This window comes from Lepidochelys kempii, chromosome 2 (genome assembly GCF_965140285.1).
Source record: "Lepidochelys kempii isolate rLepKem1 chromosome 2, rLepKem1.hap1, whole genome shotgun sequence".
NCBI lineage: Eukaryota > Metazoa > Chordata > Testudines > Cheloniidae > Lepidochelys > Lepidochelys kempii.
In genome coordinates this window covers 67,000,770-67,023,230 of record NC_136381.1, presented here as the reverse complement: position 1 = coordinate 67,023,230, position 22,461 = coordinate 67,000,770, and the positions used below count along the sequence as shown (strand labels likewise).

Here is a 22,461-nt window from a genome sequence, read left to right as displayed (position 1 = left end):
CCTCCAGAAGTGTCTCACAATACCTGTTCTAGGCACTCAGGTCATCACTTTTTGAACTCTACTGCCCTTCCCTCAGGTGACCAACCATCAGACCCACCCTTTAAATTCTCTTGGAATTTTGAAAAATCCCCTTTATATTTGCTCAGCCAGGTGTGGAGTGCTCTCAGCTCATCTTTCCAGGTGACCATGTGTCCACGCGCCTGGCGATTCCCAGTATGGAGCAATGGCAAGGTGCTGGACATCATCAGTGTTTGGGGGGAGCAAGCTGCCTGCTCCCAGCTGCGCTCCAGCCGTAGGAATTACGTTACCTTCAGGCAGATATCAAAGGACATGATGGAAAGGGGCCATGACCGGGACACAGTGCAGTGCAGGGTTAAAGTGAAGGAGCTGCAGAATGCCTACCACAAAGCCTGCGAGGCAAACAGCCGGTCCAGTGCTGCCCCCCACGACCTGCCGTTTCTACAAAGAGCTGGATGCGATACTTGGGGGCAACCCCACCTTCACTCCAAATACCACGATGGACACTTCAGAGCCCAGTCCAACAAGGCAAGAGGAGGAGCAGAAAAGTGGGAGCGAGGGTGCTGAGGCAGAGGAAGACACCCCGGTATCCCTTGATGCATGCAGCCAGGAGCTGTTCTCAAGCCAGGAGGAAGGTAGCCAGTCGCAGCGGCTGGTGCTTGGGGAAGGAAAAACACCAGTGGAGGTGCCTGGTATGCAGCTTTTATTTTGTTATTTGGAAGTTATTCATTGTGGCCTCTTGGGGCAAGGAGGGTTAGGGCTGCATGCATGCCTAGATGCAGAATAGAGCATTGATGTTCTCTCTCACATCGTGGTAATCGATCTCAGTGATCTCTTCAAAGGTCTCATCCAGAAGTTGGCCAATGCGCTTGTGCAGGTTTCTTGGGAGAGCCACTGCAGTCTTGTCCCAGTCAGGCTAACATGTCCACGCCACTCTGCTGTGAGGGGTGCGGCAACCATTCTGCACACAGGCAAGCTGCATATGGGCCAGGGCGGAAGCCACATTGTAGTAGAAGACCCTCCCTTGCTTCCCAGGTCACCCTTAGCAGCGAGATATCTTCCAGGACAAACTCCTGTGGAAAATGTGGGGACAGTGTTCAGCATAGGGGCCCCCTGCAGCTCTTGGCTCTCCCCAAGGCACAGAAACCCAGAGGACAGTATGGCCGTGAAAAAATCAATCCCCCTTGACCCTGTGCTTACTCACCATTTTGGGGCTCCCGTGGGTTATGTGCACTCGCATTGGGACGTGCAAATTCTGCTATTGTGTACACTGTGCTTGTCCTTAAGTATGGGGGAATCATTGCTCTGTCTGGTGTGAACAATGCTGCCTCTGTTAAGTGTTGCATTTTGCCTTTACGGATGCAACCTTCAGATCTCAGCCGTCCATGTTATCACTGACCGAAAGACTCCAAAGAATTAGGAAGAGGCCACGTAGAAGCAAAGACATGCTGCATGAAGTAATGCAGCAGTCCCTTAATGAGCATCTAAAAGCACAGGAGTGGAGGGAGAGCAAAAGGAGGATCTGTCAGCAGAATGAGGAGTGCCAGCACAAAAGCACGGAGCTCCTGCAGCAAAGCACGGATCGGCTTATAAGCATCATGGAGCGCCAAGCGGACTCGATCCAGGGGCTCGTAGCCATGCAGGCGGAACACTACCGTGCTCGCTCCCCGCGCAGCCCTTGTCCCAAAACTCTTTCCCTTGTGCCCCCATGTCACCTCCAACCCACTTTCCCCAACAGCCGGGTTCTTATCACCACTCAGCCCTGACAACTACAATCCTTACCCACTGCACTCAGCCCCCATCACCATGCATTATAGCCATCCTGAAGTGCAGCACTCATTGCACAGCACTCCATACAGGAAGGCTGAGTATGATAACAGGACATATGCAAATCTGTGATTGTACCGTTCCCCACCCCACCCCCTTGCCCTTTCTTTTCCCAAGCAGTTGTGTTTCTTTTCAATAAATGGATTTCCTTTTCAATAAATGGATTTTTTGGCTTTGAAAACATCCTTTTTTATTGCTTAAAGTATAAAATACCTTAGCCCAGGAAAGCAACAGGCACTGCAAGTCAGCATACCAAACACAGATTCCAACTAACATTGGAACCTCTGCACTTTACTCCCGTGCAGGGCACCAAAGATTATTGGTGGCTTTCAGCCTCAAATTGCTCCCTCAAGGCATCCCTAATCCTTGCAGCCCCGTGATGAGCCCCTCTAATAGCCCTGCTCTCTGGCTGTTCAAATTCAGCCTCCTCTGAGTTTCATGCCTGAGTGAATCTTTCACCCTTCCCTTCACAAATGTTGTGGAGGGTACAGCACGTGGAGATGCTGTCATTGGCCAGGTCCAGCTTCCCATACAGAGAGCGCCAGGGGCCCTTTAAATGGCCAAAAGCACACTCCGCAGTCATTCTGCACTGGGTCAGCATGTTGTTGAACCACTCTTTGCTGCTGTCAAGGCTCCCTGTGTAGGGTTTCATGAGCTATGGCATTAAAGGGTAAGTGGGTTTCCAAGGATCACAATGGACATTTTGACTTCCTCTGTGGTGATCTTCTGGTCTGGAAAAAAAGTCCCAGCTTGCAGCTTCCTGAACGGCCGGGGTTCCGAAAGATGTGTGCGTCATGCACCTTTCCAGGCCAGCCTGCGTTAATGTCAATGAAACGCCCATGGTGATCCACAAGCACCTGGAGAGCCATAGAGAAATACCTCTTCCGATTAATGTACTCGGAGGCTAGGTGGGCTGGTGCCAGAATTGGAATATGCATCGCATCTATTGCCCCTCCACAGTTAGGGAAACCCATTTGTGCAAAGCCAGCCACAATGTCATGCACATTACCCAGAGTCTCGATCTCATATCCTTGCGCCGCAGAGTGGGCACGAGCTCCTCACACAGTCCCATGAAAGTGGCTTTTCTCATCCGAAAGTTCTGCAGTCACTGCTCATCATCCCAGACTTGCATGACGATGTGATCCCACCACTCAGTGCTTGTTTCCTGAGCCCAAAAGCGGTGTCCCACAGTGGTGAGCATGTCCATGAATGCCACAAGCAGTCTCCTGTCATATGCGTTGCTCGTGTTGATATCATCATCATCGGTGACCTCACTGTCCGTTTGGATCTTACGGAGTAACTCGACTGCCAAATGTGACATGCTGGTGAGACTCGTCAGCATATTCCTCAGCAGTTTGGGCTCCATTCCCGCAGACCGAAAGGGAAGACAGAGCGCGCAGTACAGAAACGGTTGAAAAATGGTGCCAAATGTGGATGGAAGCACAGGGATTGCTGGGATGTGAACCGATGCATCATGGAGCATTGGGACAGGATCCAGAATGCCCCGCACCGCCCACCCCTTCCCACAAGTCAGAGCACCAGAATGGGAAGAGGGGCTCTGTGGGATAGCTGTTCATAATGTACCGCTCCCAATGCCGCTGCAAGTGCCACAAATGTGGCCACGCCAGTGCGCTTGCAGCTGTCAGTGTGGACAGACTGCAGCGCTTTCCCTAATGCGCTCTCCAAAGGCTGGTTTAATTCAAAGTGCTCAACATCTGCAAGTGTAGCCATGCCGCCAGTCTCCTTGCCTGGCCTGTGCCAGTTCTCCCCCCTGTACCTCAGCTTCTTGTCAGTAGCCTAAGGAACCATTCAAGGTAGAGTAGTCTGTTAATACCTCTGCAGAGGTGTTAATGGGCCACTCTACCTTGAATGGTCCCTTACAATATGTGACAGGTTTCAGAGTAACAGCCGTGTTAGTCTGTATTCGCAAAAAGAAAAGGAGTACTTGTGGCACCTTAGAGACTAACCAATTTATTTGAGCATAAGCTTTCGTGAGCTACAGCTCACTTCATTGGATGCATACTATGGAAAGTGTAGAAGATCTTTTATACACACAAAGCATGAAAAAATACCTCCCCCCCACCCCACTCTCCTGCTGGTAATAGCTTATCTAAAGTGATCACTCTCCTTACAATGTGTATGATAATCAAGGTAGGCCATTTCAAGCACAAATCCAGGTTTTTCCCAGACATAGCCTCTCTTTTTTGAGCTTCCTTTCTCTGTCTAGACTGATTTCTCAAATAACAGGAAATATCCAGGGGTTTTGCAGAGCTGACAAGCTGCAGCTCAGAAAGAGTCCCTATTGATCCGCTTCCCTGTTAGTCCCTCCTCTGCATTCACAGCTGATTGGTCTATTCCCCTGCAAGCCACAGCTGCTGGATCCCCCCCACCCAGGCCCCAACTCCCAGCCCTGGGGAGGTGGTTCAGCGGGGAGGCGCTGATTGATGGCTGTTGCTGAATCCTGCGCTTGCACCAGCCACCCTACCACAGAGACATGGCGTGACACTGCCCCCCACCTCCAGTGAGTACCCCCGCCGCAGGTACCCCCTCCAGTACACTCAACTATACCTGCCCTTCAGCTTCCCCCCTCCAGTTCCTCCTGTCCCCAGGAGTGTCCTTTTTGGGGGAATCTGAAAAGTGATAACCCTAGAATGGATTAAGTATAATAATTTGTTGTCTGAGTATCTCTGATGACCATTTTACTTTTTCTGTTTCAATAGATTCTTATGCTCCTGTTTTGCAGTCTGTTCTGCTACACAAGCTAGTGGTTGGTCAGGGCCTTAGTGTGAAAAGTAATCTAAAATTGAAGTATGATTTGTCTTTTACCTTGTAACATTCTGGGGCAGTGACTGTCTTGTTATCTGTACACAGGCCCCAGTACAAAGGGCAAACCTTTGGGAGCTACTGTAATGTTAATGATTAATCATGTATATCAACTGTGATGGACAGTACAGTGGTTGGAAATGGGTAGACAAGACAGCGTTGAGGAACTTGAAATACAGAGACCATTATCAATTCCCAAGAAGTGCATTTTTCACATATTAGATCTTTTCACTTGTAAAAAGACAGTAATTACTTGACTCTGTTTTAGTCAGACTAAATTCTATAGCAATACTGACAAAATTAAAACCAAAAAAGCAACAATTTTTACAAAATGCCTGGTCACTTGCTTGATTACAGTGAACATGTGAAATGATCTCACTTTGTTAATGCAGTATGTTACCATGGAAACACCCTTACTAGTTTAGAAACCCTTCAGGCTAGTTTCAAGAACATTAACTCTACACTAGTATCCAAAGAAGACATTAGGATACCCAGTATCTAAGTAACTGTTAAATGTTTATGATGGTGCCTAAGAAGCATGCCCATAACAAAGGTCTGTTTACAATGTTTTTCTTCCTTATTTAGTATTACACAAGGAAACACATTGTGTTCATAACAACAAGCAGATCTGTGTATGGTAACACCCTTTCCTCCCCATTTTTTTCTTTTACCCTTCTGATGGTTACTTCTTTTTTTTGGAAGTTAGATTTTTAATTTAATATTTTTGAAAATCATTGTACGGATGACTACTTACACCAAATGTGGGAGATCATAATTTCTGATATATGCATCATGCTCAGAAGTCTAATATACCCACGTCATATTCAGTTTTCCGCTCAGTGTAAAACTCTAGCATCTTTGTACCACACAAGTACTGTATATCAAATTCTATTATATTCACCTTTATGCTAACAGTTGCTTCGCTGGTATATATAAGATCATAGACTTTCAAAGCCTTGCATGTTTTAACACCAATGGAGCATCTGCCTTGTATGCAGCATATATTCACTTTACCATTAATTTTTCTAGTGGGTTGAAAAAAATGCCATAGAATCATAGAATATCAGGGTTGGAAGGAACCTCAGGAGGTCATCTAGTCCAACACCCTGCTCAAAGCAGGACCAATCCTCCACTAAATCATCCCAGCCAGGGCTTTGTCAAGCCTGACCTTAAAAACCTCTCAGGAAGGAGATTCCACCACCTCCCTAGGTAATCCATTCCAGTGCTTCACCACCCTCCCAGTGAAAAAGTTTTTCCTAATCCCTAAACCTCTCCCACTGCAACTTGAGACCATTACTCTTTGTTCTGTCATCTGGTATCTCTGAGAACAGTCTAGTTCCATCCTCTTTGGAACCCCCTTTCAGATAGTTGAAGGCAGCTATCAAATCCCCCCTCATTCTTCTCTTCTGCAGACAAAATAATCCCAGTTCCGTCAGCCTCTCCTCATAAGTCATGTGCTCCAGCCCCCTAATTAATTTTGTTGCCCTCTGCTGGACTGTTTCCAGTTTTCCACATCCTTCTGGTAGTGTGTGGCCCAAAAATGGACACAGTACTCCAGATGAGGCCTTACCAGTGCCAAATAGAGGGGAATGATCACATCCCTCGGTTTGCTGGCAATGCTCCTACTTATACAGCCCAAAATGCCGTTAGCCTTCTTGGCAACAAGGGCACACTGTTGACTCATATCGAGCTTCTCATCCACTGTAACCCCTAGGTCCTTTTCTGCAGAACTGCTGCCTAGCCACTCGGTCCCAGTCTGTAGCAGTGCATGGGATTCTTCCATCCTCAGTGCAGGACTCTGCACTTGTCCTTGTTGAACCTCATCAGATTTCTTTTGGCCCAATCCTCTACTTTGTCTAGGTCCCTCTGTATCCTATCCCTACCCTCCAGTGTATCTACCACTCTTCTCAGTTTACTGTCATCTGCAGACTTGCTGAGGGTGCAATCCACACCATCCTCCAGATCATTAATGAAGATATTGAATAAAACCAGCCCCAGGACTGACCGTTGGGGCACTCCGCTTGATACTGGCTGCCAACTAGACATGGAGCCAGTATTTGAAGGGTCACACTGAAATGCTATGTAGATCATGCTGGGTAATATGCTGAAATATCCCACAGTTCCTTCCACTGTAATAATTTGAGAATTATAAAATAATTCCTGCAGAAATGGGGACAATATGAAATTCACAGTGAATGGTACGAACTGTTTCAACAAGAGATGTCTAGCTATTTTACTTAATCTGTGGAACTCACTGCTACAGATGGATAGGCCTATTTAATATGATGATTCTTACATTAATCTCTTTGGGATTGATCCTACTGTGTGCTTTGTGCCCTTAGTGTTTGCTGAACCAGTGGGAATTGAGGGTATGTAGCACTGAGAGGAGGTGCCCGGTGCCATGGTAGATCATGCCCTTTGTGCGTCACTATGCTTTCCCATCAATTTTTCTTTTGCTGTCTCCCATAAATATTATGCATTGTTTGTTTCACTTCCAGTACAAAATGCCACATTAAGATTAATCTAAATGAATGTCTAATTTAATATGTGCGTACATTTTTTTTTTCGTTAAGGATGAAATTGAAGACTGTGTGTTCGGCATGCACAGCAAGGTCTATTTACTTGTTTACTTTATATAAGCAGTTAAACCATTTCAGATTCGTGGACGATATTGTGTTGATCACTAAAAATACTATGAAACTACAGAAAATGCTGCGAGAACTCAACACAAAAAGCAGCCAAGTCGGACTGAAAATTAACTGCTCCAAAATGAAATTTATGCAGTCTGATACCTTGCCAAAAGCCCAAATAACAATCAAGAGAGACCAAATAGAAAAAGTTGAGCAATATGTCTATTTGGGCTAAGAAATTAATAGAGGATGTCTTCTAAAGAAAAATCAAGAAAGCAACATGCACCAGCCTCTTCAACTCAACAGTACTGCCAGCAGTATTGTATGGCAGCGAAACATGGGCAACTATCTGTCACGGAGAGGGTGATGGAAAGAAGAATTCTGGGAATTTTAATCACGACTGAGTCCCCAGTGAAGTGATCAGACAGCAGAGTGGAGTGCAGGACGTCATTGTTGAGAGCAGGCATGGTAAAATGTGATGGGCTGGGCATATAGCGAGGCTCACTGACAATCGATGGACTGCAGCTGTTGCTGAGTGGTACCCACAGGAACTGAAACGACCTTCAAAGAGATGGGAAGATTTTATCATGAAAAGACATGTCCGCGCAGGGAGAAGGAAGGCCAGGATACGAGAAGAATAGAAGACATTTTGTGGTTGGCGCAGTCTATACGAGGGCTGAAGGACTGATCTATCAAGGTGATCAAGATGACTTTATATAACTCTGGGTTAGGACCAATGACATTAGTAGAACATAGACGGTAGTTAACTATTGTATAGAAATCTCAGCTGTAATAGGTGGTGGAAGGATATAGACAAGGCAAAGGGAGTCTCAAGAAATTACAGAAAAATGAAGTTGATCAAGAATCTCCTTTGCTGAAGTATGTTTATCAAATTTACCTTATGGTGACTTCGTATGCCGTTTGATTTATAATAATAATGTATTGTTAATGTTTTTTGGTAATATTACTTTTATTTTTTTCATTTAATTTTCTGCGTAAGTGGTGTTAGATCAACAGGCCTCGAAACTGACAGCTAGTCTTAGATTGCTACTTCATCAATTCTGCCTTAAAACAATAGAGATGCTACACGATTATTATATCCAGACCTCTGAGTATTCTTTGGTGTCAAGGAATCCACCCTTTAGCAATGAATTGTGGCTCAGAATCTAAACTTTGATTTTTTTTGAAAAATAATACTTTCTAGCCCTTCTGGTGGTTCATATTTTCACAGAGTGCAAGTGAGGCAGTGATGTCCTCTTGAGTCTGCAGACTGCCTGAAGCTTCAAGATGTTTGAACTGGCCTGTTCATCTTACTGAGGTGTTAACTCTGAAATACAGCAACAATACTTGAAATGTCAACATTACTTTTAGTTTTAGCATAAACATACTGTGAATGTGAATGTCTCAGTACTCCCTCAGGTGTCAAAAGCCACTGCTATGGGTTTGTCTGCATTACAGAGTCTGGGCCAGTATAACTATGAAGATAAAAGCCCCCTAGTGTAGATGCAGTGTAAGGTGGCAGAAGGACTTCTTCTGCCGACGTAGCTACACCACCTCCCCAAACAACATTAGCTATGCCGACGGAAGCACTTCTGTCAGGAGGGTTGAATCTTCACCCGGACTTTTCCCAACATAGCTATGTCAGCCAAAGGGTATGACTTCACACACACACACTCACACACACACACACACTCTCTCACACACACACACACACACTCCCTCTCCCTCTCCCTCTCCCTCTCCCTCTCCCTCTCCCCCCCCCCCAGGGCAAAACTTTGTAGTGAAAGACCAGGCCTATCTGACACCCAACTGCCAGAACCTCCAGCTTCCCCTATAACATATTCTATTACATGGTTATATATTAATACAAAAATGTGCAGTATTTCTGAAAACTGAACATGTGGGGCGTCATAATGAATTATTTGAATTTTATGTATGAATAACACCGGCACTACTTAAAAAACTAATTTAAAACAGAAAATAAATGAAGCGGCAGCAGAATTTCCAGAAAGCCTCAGAATACATGGACCTTGCCTCGGAATTTAGGACCAGCTGCTGTCTGCTGACTGCCTGAGGATTGGTTATATTATGTTTCCAATATAATTTCTGAATGTCATGAGTGATTGAATAAGGATAAATAGAAAAATATACACATTTCTAATCCAGATTTTGATTTATCTCTTGTCATATCCTCACCTCACTAAAAGGCAAACTAACCACACCCTTTATTGAAGTCCTATATTGTGCATATGCTAACTTTACTCTACTTAAAACAGATTGGGGGGTTTATGTGGAATATCTTATTATAAAACTCTTTTGATGCAGGCTGCACAATTTCTGAATGTATTAGAAAGCTATACAGCTAGACCTTGTATAAATAGTTAAAATTGGTTGGCTCACAACAAAAGAGTTATAAATATATTAATGGATTGAAATCTAGCATATTTCTAAGTAAAAGTTTACAAGTCGTCTTGGCTTAGGCTATATGATTGTTCCTACACTTCAATATTTAATTAATTATGAATACAGTTCTCTGAATCTCACTTAAAAGAATAAATTATTTGACTGCGAATTTGCTGCCAGTCATTGCAATTGCCAGATGGCAGTGAAATATTTAAATGCCGTTTTAAGCCTTTTAACTAAACTCTTCCCATGTTGATCCAAAAATAGCTTGTTTTTAAAATAAACTGTATAAGCAAGAGAGCAAGTATTATTTGTCATATATCAGAGGTCATCATAGTAATATGTTATAAAAGTACCTAAGGTTTAGAAATACTTACAGCAGCATTTATTTTCAGTTCAGGCAAAATTATTTCCTCCCTGTTCCCCTTCCACACTAATGCACTTATAGTACTGTACATTAATATCTGCACATTGAATCATGTTGTTCATTTTGAAAGACTGAATAATTGAAACTGCAGCAGTATCCAGTGCAATGGAGACATGTTTTATCTTTTTGGCCACTGCAGTGTAGAGCTCTTTTGCCCATTTTCTAAATCTAAAGACTATAAATAAAAAAGCTACTTGATTTCATATAATATTTAGCACATCTTTAATGTATCCTTCTGCCTTATTCCCTAAGCAGGCACTTAAATAATCATTGTTCAGTTTTAATGGACACTATTTCACCAGGCACAACAAAGTATGGCTTTTGCAAAAAAAAAATTTTTTTTGAGGCATCACTACTGGATCTGTACATGAACCTCAATAGAATCAACGAATTTTGTAGGATTCTTTTGGCCCAAATCACTGAAGTTAGAAATAACAACAACCTGTTGGCTTATCTGGTCCATCCACTTGCCAATAAAGTAATTATTTTCTAGTAGTTCTTGTCCCTGATGGAAAGGCCCCCGGAAGAAACTGAATACCATCAGAGGTCATAAAATGCAGAAAATATATTCTACTGCAACATCTTTATGAGTTGCTTTGCCTGTGCTGAAAAGAAGGCAAAGTATCACAAGAAATGAGAGATTCCAACATCATCACTCTCTATAAAAACAAGGGTGACAGGAGCGACTGCAACAACTATTGTGGCACTTCCCTTCTTGTTATGGGAAAAGCCTTTGCCCAAGTTGTCCTGAACACACTTCAGACCCTTGCAGACAGAATCTATCCTGACTCACTGTGCAGTTTCAGAGCTGAAAGGTCATCGGCATGATCTTCTCGCTGAGACAAATACAAGAGAAATGCAGAGAACAAAAAAAGCTTCTTTACATAGCCTTCACCGATCTCACAAAGGCTTTTGACTTTGTCAGTAGAAGCAGACTATTTGTGCTCCTAAAAAGATTGGATATTCCCCAAGCTCTTAAGCATGATTCAGTCCTTCCATGAAAACACGCTAGGCACAATCCAATACGGTGGCTGTGGGTAACAGCCATCCTAGTACATCTGTGGGTACTAGGATGGCTCCCCAACATGCCAACCACTTCATGACCTTTATTTGGGTTTGTCAAGGTTCCTTGTGGGGACCTGCATGAAAACCTCCTAAGCTTACTTTTACCACCTTAGGTTAAAACTCCCCCAAGATACAAATTAATTCTATCTTTTGTCCTTGGAATAACCACTGCCACCACCAAACTCTAACTGGGTTTACTGGGAAACGTAGTTTAGACACGTCTTTCCCCCCAAAATCCTCCCAACACTTGCACCCCACTTCCCGGGAAAGGTTTGGTAAAAATCCTCACCAATTTGCATAGATGACCACAGACCCAAACACTTGGATCTGAGAACAATGAAAAAGCATTCAGTTTTCTTACAAGAAGACTTTTAATAGAAATAGAAGTAAATAGGAGTAAAGGAATCACCCCTGTAAAATCAGGATGGTAGGTACCTTACAGGGTAATTAGATTCAAAACATAGAGAATCCCTCTAGGCAAAACCTTAAGTTACAAAAAAGACACACAGACAGAAATAGTCGTTCTATTCAGCACAATTCTTTTCTCAGCCATTTAAAGAAATCATAATCTAACGCATACCTAGCTAGATTACTTACTAAAAGTTCTAAGACTCCATTCCTGTTCTATCCCCAGCAAAGCAGCATACCAACAGACACAGACCCTTTTGTTTCTCTCCCTCCCAGCTTTTGAAAGTATCTTGTCTCCTCATTGGTCATTTTGGTCAGGTGCCAGTGAGGTTACCTTTAGCTTCTTAACCCTTTACAGGTGAGAGGATTTTTCCTCTGGCCAGGAGGGATTTTAAAGGGGTTTACCCTTCCCTTTACATTTATGACAGGGTTCTTTAAAATAAATCATTGTACTGTGTCATTGACATAGCCATCTGCTTTGCAGCTCAAGACAGGGTGGATTGATAAATCAAAGTGTCTTAAATCAGCATGAAGGAAACCTGAACTGAAATCATTCATTTTAATCTGGTTTTGCAGTTGTAGGGGTTTTGGTTTGGTTTGGTTTTGGGTTTTTTGGGTTTTTTTTTAAAGTTACTTAGTATATTTTAGTTAGTAGCATTCTTATTGGTTGGTAACCATTAAAACGTTAACATTCCACTAAATATAGCCTTTACATTAAATTTGGGACTTCTTTTTGCTAACTAGGGGGATACACTATATCTATACACATATATTTAAGCAATTACATAACTTTATATTTAGTCAGATTCTTAATTTTTATATTTTTATTATGTTAGAAAACGGTTAATGATGCATTCCTTATTTACTAGATGATAATTAATGTGTTACTTGTAGCCTGTGTGAACCTCTATTTGGACAGACATTTGAATTCAATTAAAATGCACAAAACACCATTTTTAAATATTTAAATTAATTTTATTTAACTCATATCTTAAATATTCTGGATTAAGTTTATCAGAAAATTTATCAAAACATGTTTTGCATTTAAAACTAAGATATTTTTTAAACAAATAAAGTATTATCTGTAGCTAGTGAAATGAACTGATTGTCCTTCAAGATTTTAGAGTTAGTAGATCTTCGTCCTCTCACATCTAGTTTTTATTAATAGACTGGAAGAGGAAAATAAGCTTTTCTACTGTTTCAGCTTTCAGTTGGTTTCTTAACTTTGCCTGAACTAGTCATTGAACCAAACTAGTTAAACAAACTGAAAACAAGAAAATATGCGCTCTGTACCTGCAAAAGAAGCTACAGCTGTCAAAAGTCTGTTTCCAAATGCTTAGCCATAGCCAGAGATATCTACCAGTTTTAGAAAGTTCAAAGATGGTTCTAGTAACAACAAAATCTAAAAGGGAAGAATGGGAATTCTACTTAGGTAGCAGTGAAAAATTGAAGTATAAAGCAACAACTTATGAATGCTAAGATGTGAAGAGACAAGCAAGTTGCAAGAAGAATATAGAATTCTAGGTAGAGAGGTAAAAAGAGCTCTAGAAGAAACAAAAGGGCATATATTGATAGAAAATGTCAAGAGACTGAAGATGCTAGCCAAAGAGGTGACCTTACAAGTTGTATACAATAATCAAAACAGCTAACAGGAAACTTACAGTACTGGATGCTTTATTAAAGATGTAAATGAAAGGACTCTTAGAACAAAAGGAGAAGATGGACAGAACATTTTCAGGCTGTTTTAAATCAAGCCCAAGTGAACTTCTAGAAATATAGGATGAAGACCTACCACTCACTTGATATTGATTTAGGAGATATTACAGTGGAAGAAGATAGAAAAGCCATCAGTACACTCAAAAATGAGAAAGCAACTGGAGGAGAAGCTTAAAGCGAGTGACGAAGAAAGAGTCATCCAGATTTTCCTTGTGTTTTTTTGATAGAATATTGAATGAAGAAAAGAACCTAACCCAGTGGAAGAGAAGCCTTATAGTAAAATTGCCAAAGAACAGCAATTGCCCTTACCAGCTGCAATAACTGGAAGGGAATCACATTGTAGTCAGTGCCTGGGGAAATCATTTGCAACATCATCTTGGAATGTATCCAGAAACCAACAGACCTTCGATGTAAAGATAAACAAGCAGATTTTAGAGCACTGAGCTCACGTGCAGATCATATTGGTGTTCTCAGACATATTGTAGGACAAAGTGTGGAATGGCAAGCACCTTTTGTGACAAATTGTATAGATTTCCAGAAGGTTTTTGACAGGGCACACAGAGACAGTTTTTGGAATACTATGGAATAACAGCAAAAATTATTAGAATAAGAATCTATATAGTAATGGCAAATGTGCAGCCAGAGATGGTGACAACATTAACCAATAGTTCACAGTGACAACTGGAGTAAGTCAAGGGTGTATTATGTTTCCACAATTGTTTGCAATGGTCATGAGGAAAGTAACCGCAAAAGGCAGCAAAGGAATTTTATGGACAAATGACAAATCACAATTGGATTACCTTATTTTTGCTGCTGATGTCCTGCTTAGTTCAACATATATCTTAATGGAAGAAAAGACCCAGCTTTTGGCAGATTCAGCAAAACATGTTGTTTTTTCTATCAACAAGGGGAAGACAAAATATATAGCTATCAATGTCCCAAAAGTCACCATTAGAGTGGACAAAGAAACACTAGTTTCAGAGTAACAGCCGTGTTAGTATTTGCAAAAAGAAAAGGAGTACTTGTGGCACCTTAGAGACTAACCAATTTATTTGAGCATAAGCTTTCGTGATCTACAGCTCACTTCATCAGATGCACTAGTAGAAACACAAGTAGATGTAAGCCACTGTACCTGTCTAGGTAGTGAGAATTGCAGTAATGGCTACACTATGCAAGATGTAAAGCAGCAAACAACTTTCATAAACTTGAAAAGATTTGGAAAAGTAGCATGAATTACACTGACACAAAAATCCTGATTTTTAACACCAGCATCATGTCTTGCATCCTTTAATGGAGCAGAGTCATAGAAATCTGTAATGGATATTGATAAGAAGACCAAGTCATTCCAAAGTAAATGCCTGAGTCCATTGCAAAGAGTTTTTTGCAATATCAGGAATTCTAAGTAAAGCAAACCAATCTGAAACATCAAATATGATAAGAAGATGACTGCTTCTTGGAGCAGCTAATCCTGGAACCCACAAGAGGAGAGGTAATTCTTTATTTAGTCCTAAGTGCAGCACAGGATCTGGTCCAAGAGGTGAATATAGCTGGACCTCTTGGTAATAGTGACCATAATATAATTGAATTTAACATCCCTGCAGTGGGGAAAGCACCACAGCAGCCCAACACTCTAGCATTTAATTTCAGAAAATTACAGAAAAATGAGGAAGTTAGTTAAACAGAAATTAAAAGATACAGCGCAAAAAGTGAAATCCCTGCAAGCTGCATGGAAAATTTTTAAAGACACCATAATAGAGGCTCAACTTAAATGTATACCCCAAATTAAAAAACATAATAAGAGAACCAAAAAGTGCCACCATGGCTAACAACAAAGTAAAAGAAGCAGTGAGAGGCAAAAAGACATCATTTAAAAAGTGGAAGTTAAATCTTAGTGAGGAAAATAGAAAGGAGCATAAACTCTGGCAAATGACGTTTAAAAATATAATTAGGAAGACCAAAAAACAATTTGAAGAACAGCTAGCCAAAGACTCAAAAAATAATAGCAATGTTTTTTTTTTTAAGTACATCAGAAGCAGGAAGTCTGCTAAACAACCAGTGGGGCTGCTAGACAATCGAGATGCTAAAGGAGCACTCAAGGATGGTAAGGCCATTGTGAGAAGCTAAATGAATTCTTTGCATCGGTTTTCACGGCTGAGGATGTGAGGGAGATTCACAAACTTGAGCCATTCTTTTTAGGTGACATATCTGAGGAACTGTCCCAGATTCAGGTGCCATTTGAGGAGGTTTTGGAACCAATTGATAAACTAAATTGTAATAAGTCACGAGGACCAGATGGTTTCACCCAGGAGTTCTAAAAAAATTCAAATGTGAAATTGCAGAACTACTAATTGTAGTCTGTAACTTATCATTTAAATCAGCTTCTGTACCAAATGACTGGAGGATAGCTAATGTGACACCAATTTTTAAAAAAGGTTCCAGAGGTAGTCCCGGCAGTTACAGGCCAGTAAGCCTGACTTCAGTACCAGGCAAACTGGTTGAAACTAGAATAAAGAACAAAATTGTTAGACATATAGATGAACGTTATTTGTTGGGGAACAGTCAACATGGTTTTTTGTAAAGGGAAATCATGCCTCACCAATCTACTAGAATTCTTTGAGTGGGTCAACAAGCATGTGGACAAGGGGGATCCAGTGGATATAGCGTGCTTAGATTTTCAGAAAGCCTTTGACAAGATCCCTCACCAAAGGCTCTGAAGCAAGGTAATCTGTCATGGAATAACAGAGAAGGTCCTCTTATGGATTGGTATCAGAGTAGGAATAAATGGTCAATTTTCAGAAGGAGAGAGGTAAATAGAGATGTCCCCTAGGGGTCTGTACTGGGTCCAGTCCTATTCAATATATTCATAAATTATCTGGAAAAAGAGGTAAACAGTGAGATAACAAAATTGGCAGATGATACAAAACTACTCAAGATAGTTAAGTTCCAGGCAGGCTGCACAGAGCTACAAAAGGATCTCTCAAAGCTGAGTGACTGGGCAACAAAATGGCAGATGAAATTCAATGCTGATAAATGCAAAGTAATGCACATTAGAAAACATAATCCCAAACTATACATATAAAATGATGGGGTCTAGATTAGCTGTTACCACTCAAGAAAGAGATCTTGGGGTCAAAAAAAAAAAAGAGAACAGAATGTTGGGAATCATCAAGAAAGAGAGAGCTAATAAGAAAGAAAATATCGTATTAACTCTATATAAATTCATGGTATGTCCACATCTTGAATATGCATTCAGATGTGGTTGGCCCAGCTCAAAAAAGATATATTGGAAAAGGTTCAGAAAAGAGCAACAAAAATGATTAGGGGTATTTAATGGCTGCAATACGAGGAGAGATTAATGAGACTGGGACTTTTCAGCTTGGAAAAGAGACTACTAAGGAGGGATATGATTGAGGTTTATAAAATAATGATTGGTGTGGAGAAAGTAAATAAGGAAATGTTATTTACTCCTTCTGATAATACAAGAACTCGGGGTCACCAAATGAAATTAATGGGCAGCAGGTTTAAAACAAACAAAAGGAAGTATTTTTTTCACACAACACACAGTCAGTCTGTGGAACTCTTTGCCAGAGGATGTGTGAAGGCCAAGATTATAACAGGGTTCAAAAAGAACTAGATAAGTTCATGGAGGATAGGTCCATCAATGGCTATTAGCAAGGATGGGCAGGGATGGTGTCCATAACCTCTGTTTGCCAGAAGCTGGGAATGGAGGGCAACAGGGGATGGATCACTTGATGATTACCTGTTCTGTTCATTCCCTCTAGGGCACCTGGAATTGGCCACTGTTGGAAGACAGGACACTGGGCTAGATCAGGAGTTCTCAAACTGGGGGTCGGGACCCCTCAGGGGTCACGAGGTGTCAACCACCACCCTAAACCCCGCTTTGCCTCCAGCATTTATAATGGTGTTAAATATATTTTAAAAGTGTTTTAATTTATAAGGGGGGGTCGCACTCAGAGGCTTGCTATGTGAAAGGGGTCACCAGTACAAAAGTTTGAGAACCACTGGACTAGATGGACCTTTAGTCTGACACAGTATGATCGTTCTTATGTAAGATGATGATGGGTCTACTTAGGACACACTTAAGGATGCCACCAACATGACTTCAATGTCAAATGATAATATGGACACCATCTTTCTGGAAAGAAAAAAGAGGCCAATTTAGAGAAACATTACACAAAACAAAACAATACAAAGAGAAGCCAAATCCATCAACCTGACAGAAGCCTGAACATACTAGCACAAATCTGAAATAAATGGCAGAAACTGGTGAATGCAAGAGGATAAAGGAAAATTACTCGCACACGGGGTTAGGATTTGCTAGTCATTAGTGCAGTCAGTTTATGGCTCTACGGTCCATAGTGACATGCCCCTGGCAGCACGTAGAAGGTTTGCAGCTAATTTACCTATGATGTGCAAGTAGAGATCTCAGTGGCCAGTTGAGAGAGTTAACAGTGGATCGGTGACAACTGTATGCAATCTGTATTTAGAAAAATATTTTAAAACCATGGTTTGTTAGTCCAGATTCTGAGGTTAGCTTCTCCCGCCAACATGGCTACCGCTGCTTTCAGGGCTGGAATAATTACGTCTACAGGAGAGCTCTCTCCCACTGGCTTAGAACGTCCACACTGGCACTGCTTCAGTGGCACAGCTCCGATGGTACAGCTACACCATTGTAAGGTCTGTAGTGTAGCCATAGCCTCAGATTCCAAGGTCTTGCATCTGTTACAATGTTAATGAGATGTTGCAGTGTAGGAATATTACATTTAGTCATTCTGAGTGGCAGTTACATGTTCGCTTTACACACGTGTGTAAATGTCTACATGAGGCTGAAGGCAATGCACAATCAGGTCTCCCCTATGAAGCTGTGTGAAGCTTTCCAGAGCTTGTTATGAAGTATTCAGCTGCTGTGGAGGAATGAGAAGAGAGATTGGTGAGGGCATTTGCTATGCACATAAAAGCCAGACAGAATGGACTCAAAGGAAAAGGAGTCCTCACCATGCAGCTGAAATGTATGGCATGCATAATGTCTTTAAAAACTGCTACATTTCCATAGAAATGTTAGCATCTTTTCAGACAGTAATACTCTTACTGGTACCCGTAGTTTGTGGAAACTTTCTCCTCCAGAAGCATTTAATCTTGGACGGCAAAGCAGTATGTTTTGGACATGGTACAGCCACTGAGAAAGAAACTGCATAGTGCACTATCCTTATTTGTACTGCAGCAATCTGTGCCTCCAATGGTACCAGAGTTGCTCAGGTGCACAAGACAACTTCCAAGAGTCAAGAAAATAAAAAATCAGTATGGGATACAAACACCTGTCTGCACCAGTGGTTCCTAGAAGTATGGTCCATGAAGAGTTGGCTCATGGTGATAACTGCTCCTTCTCATTTCCAGCTCCTGAATTGCCTTGATGTCAGCTAAAAATGCACGGAATACTTTCCTTATATTTCACCATGTGAATAATTACTGTAAGATTCCACAGGGAAGTTATTGATTATGGATGGAAGAGGGACCAGTCCCTCATGTTTTTTAGTTGTCCACACTGTTAATGTTTGGAAGCCTCTGGCATACACCATTCCTCCCACATATGCAGGAATACCCCATTTTGTTCTCACAAGTTCCACCTTCATTTCAGAAGAAGAAGGGTTCATGCTCACAGCACCATTTGTGTGTAAAAGATTAAGCCCCATTCAACTACAATTTATGTAAAAACAAAGCACACTCTTCTAGTTTTTCCTTTCTCACAATCAAATTCACAGACTAATGGGAATTTTGAATTCCTTTGAACTTCTCATGCTATACAGCATTTAACCACTTTAGAAAGCAGTTAATATTAAATGTCACAGTTAACATGATTTTAACCTTCCTTGTATCAAACCTAGCTTTCAGATCCTGGAACTGTTGCTTACATGTACTTTATTGGAAGTACACATAATAGTGATTTTTTTTTATCCCTAAATATGTTTGGATGTGTGTCAGAATCACTAACTGTGTCTACGTAATCTTGAGAGTAGAAGCTTGAGTTTTTGAAAGTGTACAATGAACAAGTCCTGTTAAAGCAACTGTGCAGTTTTGGTATGAAACATTTACAAACTTCACCACAAGTAGTTTAGCAGACTGAGTGTGAAAAGGTATATGGAGAGGCTTGTTTTGACTCATTTTGTGAGTACTGTGATGTCATTTATATCTTTATACTGGCTAATTTCCACTCCTGACATAACATAGGCTCAGGTAAGGGACACATACATTCAGTTTATGGTCACAAGGATATTTTTTTAGTGTGCATTGTTACAAGGATTGTGGGAATAGTGCTGCACCTGAGAAAGTGCTGTTACACAGAGGAGCTAAGCATTCCCAGGCAGCAAACTGTGTACTCAGCTGAAATCTGTCTAGTACCTTTTCTTGTGTTTTCTGTGTAACATGGCATAGCTATTATTTATGACTAGCTGATATGAATGATTAAATATAGAATCTCCAGAAACCATGTGAACTCTTTATTTATATCATGTGATTCCATATAGTTTTTTGGGGGGGATGATTGGGGACACTTCTGTATGTCAGCATACTGGAACAAGGCGTGGATAAGGGTCACCTGGTGTCATTCTTGCCCTGATTGTGTGTTTGGTAGGTCACGGACAGGTTAAACAAATAGTAAATGGCGTATATGTACATGTAAGAGATCGCTGTTCAAGATATGTTTTCCATAGTTAGACGGTCCCTCATTTAAAAAAAAAAAAGTTGGCTTTAGATATCTACTGATTGGGCAGGGCTTAAACCACAGCACTGAGGATTGCCTCTGAGTTGTCTCAGAAGTGAGGTTTCCCATAGGAGGAGTGCCTTTTATTTTTATTTTTTTTTAAGGCAGTGGATTTGTCAGAGAACATGGACTCAAATGCAGTTGTGGTGGTGAAATTTTTGTGGGGTGATTCAGTCTGTATACGCTGCTGTTACCCCACAATGTCATTGTGAATGTGATCGGTGCATTTTGTTGTCTGAAAAAAAAATGCTAATAGTGATTGCATTAAAATGGCATTATAGTTTCATAAGGCAAAATTTTCTGTTCCCATTGCAGTGATTAGTAGTCAGAATCTGGTGTGTACTGCAGAGAACGGCATGAGGAGGAGTGCTGTTAGGTGTGGCTGCTCTCCTTGTTTTCAGTTATAACCTAGTATTTGTAGTGACCAGCCAAGATACTTTTCAGTGTAGGAATCCCTGAGCTGAGCCCCAGCAGAGATGATTTGCAGTTCACCTATACATAAGGAAATGTCCAGATGTCAGATTGAGTGGTTTGCACCCAATCCATTGATTGCCATTGAACTGCTCCCTGTAATTTATAAAAGCAGTGATGCACATCTGAAAAGTGAGGTGTTTTTCATAATTGGAGTTTTGGTAGTACCCTAGTATATTTTTGCATAGAATGAAAGCAATTTGGCTGTGAAAACAATTTATCAGAACCTAGTGGAGGGATAGGTGAGCCACCTGTGCATCTGATTTATTAACAGCAAATATTATGGCAGTGTGAATATAACAGATAATTTCATCATAACACCTCTGTACACCTTTCATCACCTCAGTATCAGCAACTCTTAAGTAAATTAATGTGTATACAGAAGCTATAATTGGTTTTACAAAGGACCAAATTACATAATAGGCTTTTTTTCTTTTTCTTTTTCTTTTTCTTTTTTTTTTTTTTTTTAAGATTTAGTACTGCTAGGATACCTTAAAAAAAGTTCAGTGATAAACATTTAACTTGGTACAGCAGATATTGAAGTAAAACCATTCTTTACGCATTGGCAATTCTAGGTCAATAGCATACCTTTTAAATAGCTAAGTTGGATATTTACAGCACAATGTTATAAGAAAGGTGATTGTTGAGGAGGAGGGACATTCGTGAGCCACATAGATACACACTTGCACTCTTTAAAATGTAATATTTGTTACTGTAACTTTTGTAGTGTTGGTGGATATGCAACATTTGCATGTTTCTCAAATGGGCACATTAGTATCACATTTGTAAAGTTCACTTCAACCTAACAAAATATATACAGAGTAACGTCACTGTGATATACAACAGAGTAAACAGCCCAGAACCCAAACCTAGACCTCAGGTTTGGGTTATCTGTAAGATGATTTGTATCTCAGTGAGGGTTAATTTTAATTCTTTGTCAAATGGTTCCCCCTCTTCACCTCCTCCTGGACCCTCCCTCCTCCTCCATCCCACCAAAAGAAAATCATTGTTTGGAGGTTGCAACATCCCAGGTCTGAAAGTATCTTTAGTATCACACTGTATTTATAAGAATCTCAACAAAGTGAATATTTTTAAATGAATATAGTTTTCAGTTGATTGGTACATTAGGAAAGTGATCTGTCATATATAATACTGAGAGAAACAGGATCTGTGGTGAAGAGCTGCATGTTTTAGAATACCTTGGCCAACTTTACTGTAGTTTGGATATATTGAGAAGAGTGCTGTTAGGGGGCGTATTCCTTCACCCACTTACTTCCCTGGTCCTTCTCGCATGAACAGAGAGCAACAATACCCGAAGTCCAAAGGTGCAAACAATTTAATGTTTATTGAGGTGAACTTCCAGCAAGCATGATTCCAGCTTCCTTCCTTAGTGTCCTGCTTCCCAGCTCTGACACCACAGAGCCTTACCTGTGTCCCTGTTCCCATTCCTGCCCTTAGCAGGACATGATTCCAATTTCCCCACCCCCATTCCCTGTTCCCATTCCCCGCCTTACTTCCTGATTGATTGCAGACTATGTAGTAAAACTTGAGTTCTGCTTAGCCATACCTTAACCAATCATTTTACTGAAATTTAACTAACCAATCCTAACAGATTGTAACACGATTATTTAACCAATTATATCCCACCACCTTAATTAGTTTACACCCAGCAAAATTAATTATACAGCAGACAGAAACAATCACAGAACCAGACAGAGATTATGCAGACAAACAATAGGGAAATGGGGACTACAGTGATAGAACAAACACAGAAATGAGGATTTCACATCCAGCTATTGATAAGTGAGTTCTTGCCAGACAGGATGCTATCGAACTAAGTTTCCTTTTACATCTTCTAGGCACTTCCCTTTCTCTGGAGGCGATAGGCATTATCA

The 22,461-nt window shown here is 41.1% G+C and overlaps 1 protein-coding gene across 8 annotated transcripts in view; it reads left to right on the top strand.

Annotated features, from left to right (window-relative positions):
• The window catches only part of FAM110B (family with sequence similarity 110 member B), a 457,749-nt gene that overhangs the window by 397,610 nt on the left and 37,678 nt on the right, over positions 1-22,461 (top strand). Inside the window, exon 1 of one of the 8 annotated variants that reach the window (XM_073331105.2) lies at positions 8,157-8,177. The exons of the other annotated variants lie outside the window; for them this stretch is intronic. The gene's annotated coding sequence lies outside the window, so the exon portion shown is untranslated. Of the gene's footprint in view, positions 1-8,156; positions 8,178-22,461 lie in introns of those variants that run through there. 8 annotated transcript variants of the gene reach the window in all.